The following is a 10,000-nucleotide window of genomic DNA, read 5'->3' as shown; positions in this document are numbered from 1 at the left end:
TTGGTCCGTGTTTCAAGACGGGTCGGAGACGTGGCCAGCTTAAGCCGCAGACCCCTGGCGTCTGAGCGCTAACGCGAAGAAGGCCTTGTACAAACTCTAGAGACTGCGAGCAGTTTCCAAAGCCGTATTCCAGCGATCAACACGCAGCCTGTCCGAAGACCGACGCGGAATCTCTCCTCGGTCGCCGAGCCGAAGCTAATCGAACGCCTATAACACTCTTCCGAAGAAGAGCTACCTTGCGAACGACCAAAGTCAGCCCAGCAACCGGTCGCGGCCCTCGCCGAACGCTAGTGCAGCGCCGCGACGCCAGCGCAACCGTAAGAGTCTCCGAAGATCACTCAAACAGTAGGACAGCTCTCGCAGCGCCTGAAAACGTCCGGCGACTCGATGGGCGCCTCCGTTTGCCTCCAAGCGGTTTCACGTACTCTTTAACTCTCTCTTCAAAGTGCTTTTCAACTTTCCCTCACGGTACTTGTTCGCTATCGGTCTCGAGCCAGTATTTAGCCTTAGATGGAGTTTACCACCCGCTTAGGGCTGCATTTCCAAACAACCCGACTCCGGGAAAACCGCTAGGACGAATTACGACCGCCGCCAAGGGCCTAACACCCGCTCTGGGAAAAGGCCTCGATCAGAAGAACGTGGGCAGTCGTTGGTTCGCCGCATGCTGAATTCCATACGCTACATTTCCTCGCCCTCCAAAAAGGCTCGGATTTAGCGCTGGGCTTATCCCGCTTCACTCGCCGTTACTAGGGGAATCCTTGTTAGTTTCTTTTCCTCCGCTTAGTGATATGCTTAAGTTCAGCGGGTCGTCCCGCCCGATCTCAGGTCAAAAGTGATGTACTACAAAAGTACATGCGCTTTGTACGTCGGCCTTTTGAAGTCACTTAACTTATTCTCGAGCACCTACCGTCGTTGCTACCTCACCCGAGGCCAGCAGGCTGCTCACGCTTCAGCTGTGAAATCGCCAGACCAGCTGTCTTTGACGACACGCTCCTTAATTAAGAAACGAGTCGCAGGCACTTTCAAACTAATGAAAGGATCGGTGTGTTAAAGACCCTGAGACGGACGTGGCCCCAGGATTACCCGAGGCCGCAATACGCGTTCAGAATATCGATGCTCAATGTGTCCTGCAATTCACATTACTTCTCGGAGCTAGCTCCGTCCTTCATCGACGCTCGAGCCGAGTGATCCACCGCTAAGAGATCTGTCGTGTTAATCAATCTCAATGCAACCAAAAAATCGTGTTCAAAAAGAAGCGGCCGCGCCAGCAATTGCGTGCTGAATTATTACTCCCGCTGTCAGAAAGCAACGCGACCGAACTATAACAGTTACAGGGCTCGGTCCCTTCGAAGAAGAGACGTCGCTTGAAATCAAATTTCGATTCGTTAATGATCCTTCCGCAGGTTCACCTACGGAAACCTTGTTACGACTTTTACTTCCTCTAAATGATCAAGTTCGATCGTCTTTTCGAACACCGGCGAGTGCGTTGCCGCACGTACCAGGCTCAATCGGAGGACCTCACTAAACCATTCAATCGGTAGTAGCGACGGGCGGTGTGTACAAAGGGCAGGGACGTAATCAACGCAAGCTAATGACTCGCGCTTACTGGGAATTCCTCGTTCAAGGGAAACAATTGCAAGTCCCTATCCCTAGCACGACCGGGGTTCAACGGATTACCCGGACCTTTCGGCCTAGGGAACACACGATGATCCGGTCAGTGTAGCGCGCGTGCGGCCCCGAACATCTAAGGGCATCACAGACCTGTTATTGCTCAATCTCGTGTGGCTAAACGCCACTAGTCCCTCTAAGAAGTTGTCTCCGACCCAATGGGTCGAGCAGCTATTTAGCAAGTAAGAGTCTCGTTCGTTATCGGAATTAACCAGACAAATCGCTCCACCAACTAAGAACGGCCATGCACCACCACCCACAGAATCAAGAAAGAGCTCTCAATCTGTCAATCCTCGCTGTGTCCGGGCCGGGTGAGATTTCCCGTGTTGAGTCAAATTAAGCCGCAGGCTCCACTCCTGGTGGTGCCCTTCCGTCAATTCCTTTAAGTTTCAGCTTTGCAACCATACTTCCCCCGGAACCCAAAGACTTTGGTTTCCCGGAAGCTGCCGGACAGTTCTTAAGTTCGACACTGCCCGATCGCTAGTCGGCATCGTTTAAGGTCAGAACTAGGACGGTATCTGATCGTCTTCGAACCTCTGACTTTCGCTCTTGATTAAAGAAAACATTCTTGGCAAATGCTTTCGCAGTCGTTCGTCTTGCGCCGATCCAAGAATTTCACCTCTAACGGCACAGTACGGATGCCCCCGTCCGTTCCTATTAATCATTACCTCGTGCTCCGAAAACCAACAAAATAGAACCGAGGTCCTATTCCATTATTCCATGCAACATTATACAAGCGTAAAGCCTGCTTTGAACACTCTAATTTTTTCAAGGTAAACTTGCCGGACCACCGCAACACTCAGTTAAGAGCACCGCGAAGGCACCGACCAACAAGAACAACAAGGCCAGTGCTAGCCTTTCGACCGACCAACCTCGCCGTCCCTATATCCAACTACGAGCTTTTCAACCGCAACAACTTAAATATACACTTTTGGAGCTGGAATTACCGCGGCTGCTGGCACCAGACTTGCCCTCCAATGGATACTCGTTAAAAAGTTTAAAGTGTACTCATTCCAATTGCAGGACCTCGTACGAGGTCTGCATTGTTATTTTTCGTCACTACCTCCCCGAGCCGGGAATGGGTAATTTGCGCGCCTGCTGCCTTCCTTGGATGTGGTAGCCGTTTCTCAGGCTCCCTCTCCGGAATCGAACCCTGATTCTCCGTCACCCGTTACAACCTCGGTAGGCCGATACCGTACCGACGATAGTTGATAGGGCAGTTGCTTTAATGAGATGTCGCCAGCACTAGGCCGTGCGATCCGCAAGCTTATCCAGAGTCACCATTGTAACGACCCGAAAGCCGGTTAGTTTTGGTCTGATAAATGCGCGCCTCACGTCAGTTCGGCGCTTTACGCATGTATTAGCTCTAGAATTGCCACAGTTATCCATGTAAAAGCGTACAATCAAATGAACCATAACTGATTTAATGAGCCATTCGCAGTTTCACTGTACGTGAGCTCGTACTTACACTTGCATGGCTTAATCTTTGAGACAAGCATATGACTACTGGCAGGATCAACCAGATAACTATCCGAGGGCGTTTAAACCCGTTGCTCGACTGAGCGTTTTTACTGTATAAATACAGACCTTTTCTATCACTCGGCTTAAAAGCCTTGCGAACGTTACTGAAAGTCGGCGCCGGCCTTTTGCTGTTTAAAGCGCCAGCCCGCGTCGACTGCAGCATGCAGCTATACAACTGACTGTTCTTTCTCCCGACCAACCGTTTGCCTTCTGCCGGTTAACTCGTCAGCAGCAACACGCCATCTGTCTGCTGCAGTTACCCGCCTCGAGCCGTGCCTGCCTGCGTCGGCTACTCGTCTCGACGACTTCGCAAAGCTATAAGCCTACCGCCGCTGGACGCTTGTAGTTTTTCATACGCTGCTCCAATGCGTTTACATAGCACGTTCGCCGCCGCTGCAATAGCCGCGCCTCGGGTGCTAAACAGTAATGCTTTAAGCCCGCTTTCTCGTCAAGTCGACCGAACGCACAAACACGTCTCTCTCACTAGTGTAAAGTAATGCATACGTGTATGATGCTCAAATGTTGCTGTTGAACTTTTTTTGCCGATTTTTTCCGATTTTTTTCAATTTCTTTGTTTCTTTTCGATTATTTTAATGTTTTAAGCTTATTTATGCTACGTTTAAATGTTTTAATACTTTTTTATACTTTATTTAATATGTTTAAAAGAAATAAATAAAAAAAAATATGTATAAACTACTTTTTTTAATGTTTTAAATATATATATATTTATTATAAATAAACTTTATTTGTATTATTTTTTATTTAAGCGTACTTTTTAAATCTTTATATTTGTTTTATCGTTTTAAGCACATTGCGATAAATATAATAAACAAAAAATTGAATAAAAATAATAATAATAAAAAAAAAAAAAAAAAAAACATAAGCTTATTTTATATTTTTATTTTATTTTTATTTAAACTTACTTTTCAAACCTTAATACTCGTTTTATTTTTTTAAGCAGATTGCGATAAATATAATAAACAAACAATTAAATGAAAATAAAATAAAAAAATCAAACATAAGCTTATTTTATATGTTACATTTTATCTTTATTTAAACTTACTTTTTAAACCTTTATAGTTGTTTTATTTTTTAAGCACATCGCGATAGATATAATAAACAAACAATGAAATAAAAATAATAATAATAATAATAATAATAATAATAATAATAAAAAATCATAAGCTTATTTTGTATGTTTCATTTTATTTTATTTAAAACTTACAATTTAAACCTTTGTATTTGTTCTATTCTTTTAAGCACATCGCGATAAATATAATAAGCAAACAATTTAATAAAAGTAAAATAAAAAAATCAAACATAAGCTTATTTTATATGTTTCATTTTATCTTTATTTAAACTTACTTTTTAAACCTTTATAGTTGTTTTATTTTTTAAGCACATCGCGATAGATATAATAAACAAACAATGAAATAAAAATAATAATAATAATAATAATAATAATAAAAAATCATAAGCTTATTTTGTATGTTTCATTTTATTTTTATTTAAACTTACTTTTTTAACCTTTATAGTTGTTTTATTTTTTAAGCACATGGCGATAGATATAATAAACAAACAATAAAATAAAAATAATAATAATAATAATAATAATAATAAAAAATCATAAGCTTATTTTGTATGTTTCATTTTATTTTTATTTAAACTTACTTTTTTAACCTTTATAGTTGTTTTATTTTTTAAGCACATGGCGATAAATATAATAAGCAAACAATTAAATAAAAATAATAACAAATAAATAAAACAATACGGCTAAACTATAAAAAGAAAACTAAATAACTGATAAATACTTGTAAAACATTATTTGAAAAATGTATTTTGAAACACAACACGATTGATTTATAAATAATAATATATTTTTAATTTGTGTAGTTCATTTAAAGTAGTCTCCCTTTTTGCTTCTGGTTTTATTAGAGTTATATATAACAATAAATGGTGTAGTTTATTTAAAGTAGTCTCCCTTTTTGCTTCTGGTTTAATTAAAATTATATAACACATACTATAGTAAGTTAAATAAACTATAGTAACTTTATAAAACTACTTTACAAAATACATTTGTATAATTTAATAACTTTAAAATAACTATCAAGAATAAAATAGAATAGCTTTAAGTTTAGTATACAATTGGTATGTAAATTGTGTAGTTTATTGAAAGTAGTCTCCTTATTTGCTTCTGGTTTTACTTGAGTTACATAACGTTAAATAAACATACTTAATAAACGTAACCATCAATACTGTCATTTTAATAAAACTAAGTACAAATACATTGAATTAACATAGAACTTTAAAAAGCCTTCGCTAGTATCTGTTGGTAACAGTAAATAACCTATTATGACTCACAATACAGGAGTGCGAAATTTATTTTTCATTTGATTTTTCAGGTATTTATTTATTTGTGGAAATAAACTTTTTTATTACATTAGAAACTAATTGAATTTTTCCTATAACTATACCTATTATTATATTTAGTATGCTTAAAAGTAATAAAATGACACGTCGCGATTATATAATAAACAAACAATCAAACAAACAAAGAAAAAAAAAAAAAAAAAAACTATTTTTTTAAACTTATATTTCAACTATATGTCTTATTTTATTTTCATTTAAACTTACTTTAAACCTCTGTATTTGTTATATATATATTTCAACACAATACGATTAAACTATAAGACAAACAACAAAATAAAATAATCACATTAATAAATACACTAAGCAAATAGCTAGAATAAATATAAATAGTTCAATATATACAATATATTTCTTCCATTTTTAAGTTACTTGTTAAACATATTTATTTAAAAATGTTTCTTTAGAATATAAAACTAACAGTTCTACAAATAAAGAAATTAAAAAGCCAATACACATAACACTAACTTTTCATAAATTAGATATGCAAATATGAACAAAATAGTAACTAAATTCTAAAGCTTTTGTAAACTGTGAACTTATAAACTTATAATAATAATTGCATATTCACCATTCACAATAGCTTTTTATTTAGTACACAACTGGTCTGTAAATTGTGTAGTTTATTGAAAGTATAATCCCGTTTTGCTTCTGGTTTAAATAAAGTTATACAACACATACTAAAGTAAATTAAATAAAGTAATTCACTACTATCGTATTAAATAAAACCAATTTACAAAATACATTAATTTAAATTAAAGTGAACTTTGAACTTATAATAATAATTGCATATTCACTATTCAGAATTTCTTTAAATTTAGTACACAACTGGTCTGTAAATTGTGTTGGTTCTATTCAAGTACTCTCCTTGTTTGTTTTGTTTTAGTTGTATTTATTTTTAGATACTAGCACATTCAATACACATAATAAAGTAAACCAAATAAACTCTATTAATTTAAACTAAGTACAAATACATTAAGTTAATACAAAACTTTAAAAAGCTTTTGCTAGTATCTGTTGGTAACAGTAAATAACTTATTATGACTCACAATACAAAAGTGCAAAATTTATTTTCGTTTGATTTTTCAAGTAGCCACGCTTTTATTTGTTTTTGGACAAAAAGACTTTAAAGTTTTAGTATAAAAGACTAGTTGTATTAATTTTAACTCAGAAAATTGTACTCTACAAGATGGTGCCATTATTTTTTCGATATCTCAAACTGGTCAAACCACTTTTTTAGCGCTCTAATTGGTTTAAACAGCAAATAAGCAAACAGCAAATAACGTTATCTGATTGGCTAAGGTTTTTGTTTGCTAATAACTAGAATTTTCTTTTCTTTTAAGCGTTAAAGAAATGTAAATAAACGAGTAATAAGTATAAATAGGTCAGAAAGAAAAATAGTACAAAAAAGATGAATTCAAAAAGCAAAGGCCTACGGCACGTGGTATTCCCAAGCGGTCACCCATCTAAGTACTAACCACGCCCGACACTGCTTAACTTCCCAGATCGGACGAGATGGGGTGTACTCAGTGTGGTATGGTCGTAGGCGTTTGAAGGCGTTTACAAGCCTTTATAAACCCTTCGGTTTATTTAAAAAACCTATTTGCACTTGATTTACAATCAATTTGATATTTTAAAATTATTCCTTATAAAATTTTAACCTGAATTAACTTTTTTTTTGTTTTTTTAATCAACAGTTACTCCCAAACTGTACTAAAACTGTATTGTAACTGTACAAAAGTGTTTGTTTAAATAATTGTTATCTATAAATTACCTAAGACCAGGAAAAGTAGAAGTAAAGTTTATTGAATTATTAAATAAATAAAATAAAATCGTAAAATAAAATAATACAATATGTTTACAATTTGTCATTGATCTATCCATTTATGTTATTGCATTACAAATACAAACATTGCATACATTCAAGAGTATTATTCATCAATCTTTTCAATATAATAAGTTTTAAATTTATATTTATTTTTAAATAATTCCTGACATTTTAGATTACCTGAGATTTTTTTTTAATTAAATTAATTTTAGTAATTAAATACTTGACGTTCTATTTTGTTTAATTTGATAACTCAACCATGTTTATTTTTTTTACTAATTTAAAAGAACTATTAAACTAAAAGACATTACATACAGCTTCTAAAAGTTTTAAACACCTTAAAAAATATTATTATTTTAAAGATATATTAAAGAACTAAACAGATATTACTCCTAAAAAATCTTGTTAATAATATATAAAAAGTACTCAAAGTCAGACTCGGAAATATATATACTGTTGTATATCTTACTTGAAGTTCACTGTAATTGACACTGTATAACAAAATTATAAAAATCAACCTATTTATATAGCAAAATATTTCTTTATCTTTGTCGTGGCGCGGTGGGTCAGTGGTCTTATCAGCTGACTCATAAGCAGAAGGTTGTAAGATCGAATCCCGCTAGTCGTCACGAAACACCACTATCGTTCAATGTTCGGGCTTCAAATTCTTTGAGATTATACTGTACTATTTATCTATCTAACTAATCTATCTAACAAATGTTGTTCAATCTAGGTTGTGGGTACTTGGGTCGAGTAATGCCTTTGACTTACAATCTGTTGTGGATTGACAATATTCCTCTATCTATCATTAAACAAATCTATCTAATAAATGTTGTTCAATCTAGGTTGTGGGTACTTGGGTCGAGTAATGCCTTTGACCTACAATCTGTTGTTGATTGTCAACATTCCTCTATCTATCAATAATGATTATATTCAATAATAAATGTTGATTAATTCAGTTGTAAGAAAACCAGTGCGCTGGTTAGGTTGGGTAAGGCCTTCGACTTACAATCTTGGGGATTATCAACGTTCATCACAAGTACAGTAACGATCTCATTGAATTTCCAGTTGGAACATAGGATTGTAGTGGTGGCCTACTTTGTAGGTTTTTTGCCTAGTTTGTTTTTTGCCTAGTAGTGTTTGCCTAGTTTGACAAACTATAGTATATATATTGTATAACTTTACTTGTATTATTTTTTATTTAAATTACTACTTATTATTAAAGAATTAAATTTTTTTAGAAAAAAAAACTATGTATTTTAACTAATGCTTATATTATATGTTTTGTTTTATTTTTATTCAAACTTACTTTAAACCTCTGTATTTTTTATACAATACGATTAAACTATATAACAGAAAAATAATTAAATAATCAAACTATTGAATAAGCAGTTAATTAGTGTGTTTTTTTATGCTTCTTTCATTTTTAACTTACTTGTTAACCATATTTCTTTTATTAAAGTATAAAACTAACAGTTACTAAAATAAAATAATCATAAAGTCAATACACAAAACACTAACTTTTTATAATTTAAATATGCAAACATGAATATAGTTATGAATCTATTATTTATTCAAATAGAATTATTCAAAGCTTATAATTATAAAGCTTTTGTATAATGTTTCAATTACAGTGAACTTTAAGTAAGATAAGTTTTTTTTTTTGTAATAACTACAAAATTGGTATTTTAGTTTATTATTAGTAACTAAATACTTATATTTATTATATTTAAAAAAAAACATCTATACTAACTCTAATTTCAAAGCATATTAAATACAAATTTTACCAACTAAATATTTATTTTTATTTTAATTATTATAACTTTCAAACATAAGCTTGTATACCTTATATACCTATATACCTCATATAGTAGGCTTGACATAACATAACATTATTTAATTCTTTTTGTTTGAAATAAACTCATTTAGTTATTAGTAAATTACAACATAAATGTTTATAACAATATAACTAAGATTTAGCTTTTGAGTTAGTAAACTTTGATAGTTTTCTTTTAATAGTTTAATAATCTTTATTTAAGTTCAAGCAAAATTGCTATATATTTAATACACATACAAAAGTAAACTAAGTAAACGTAATTCAATAGTTTCTATTAAGTAAAAGTAATTACAAATACATTAAGTTAATACAAAACTTTAAAAAGCTTTTGCTAGTATCTGTTGGTAACAGTAAATAACTTATTATGACTCACAATACAAAAGTGCAAAATTTATTTTCGTTTGATTTTTCAAGTAGCCACGCTTTTATTTGTTTTTGGACAAAAAAACTTTTAAGTTTTAGTATAAAAGACTAATTGTATTAATTTTAACTCAGAAAATTGTACTCTACAAGATGGTGCCATTATTTTTTCGATATCTCAAACTGGTCAAACCACTTTTTTAGCGCTCTAATTGGTTTAAACAGCAAATAACGTTATCTGATTGGCTTACGTTTTTATTTGCTAATAACTAGAATTTACTTTTCTTTTAAGCGTTAAAGAAATGTAAATAAACGAGTAATAAGTATAAATAGGTCAGAAAGAAAAATAGTACAAAAAA

At 33.2% G+C, this 10,000-nt stretch overlaps 4 non-coding genes across 4 annotated transcripts in view; all 4 read right to left on the bottom strand.

Moving 5' to 3' along the window:
• LOC145846919 (large subunit ribosomal RNA) overlaps window positions 1-829 on the bottom strand; it is a 3,631-nt gene extending 2,802 nt beyond the window's left edge. The window contains exon 1 of the ribosomal RNA XR_014370947.1: window positions 1-829. This exon is cut by the window's left edge and continues 2,802 nt beyond it. This is a non-coding gene — a ribosomal RNA (large subunit ribosomal RNA).
• A 222-nt stretch (window positions 830-1,051) lies between these two features.
• LOC145846901 (5.8S ribosomal RNA) lies at window positions 1,052-1,204 on the bottom strand. The gene has a single exon (XR_014370931.1). It is a non-coding gene; the product is annotated as a 5.8S ribosomal RNA (ribosomal RNA).
• A 182-nt stretch (window positions 1,205-1,386) lies between these two features.
• Window positions 1,387-3,194, bottom strand: LOC145846913 (small subunit ribosomal RNA). The gene has a single exon (XR_014370942.1). It is a non-coding gene; the product is annotated as a small subunit ribosomal RNA (ribosomal RNA).
• A 3,851-nt stretch (window positions 3,195-7,045) lies between these two features.
• LOC145846908 (5S ribosomal RNA) lies at window positions 7,046-7,164 on the bottom strand. Its single transcript, XR_014370937.1, has one exon. It is a non-coding gene; the product is annotated as a 5S ribosomal RNA (ribosomal RNA).
• Between the last annotated feature and the right edge of the window lie 2,836 nt (window positions 7,165-10,000).

This window comes from Thalia democratica, unplaced genomic scaffold, assembly GCF_965202585.1.
Source record: "Thalia democratica unplaced genomic scaffold, ktThaDemo2.hap1.1 HAP1_SCAFFOLD_706, whole genome shotgun sequence".
Classification (NCBI taxonomy): domain Eukaryota; kingdom Metazoa; phylum Chordata; class Thaliacea; order Salpida; family Salpidae; genus Thalia; species Thalia democratica.
This window is presented reverse-complemented; position numbering and strand designations above follow the sequence as displayed.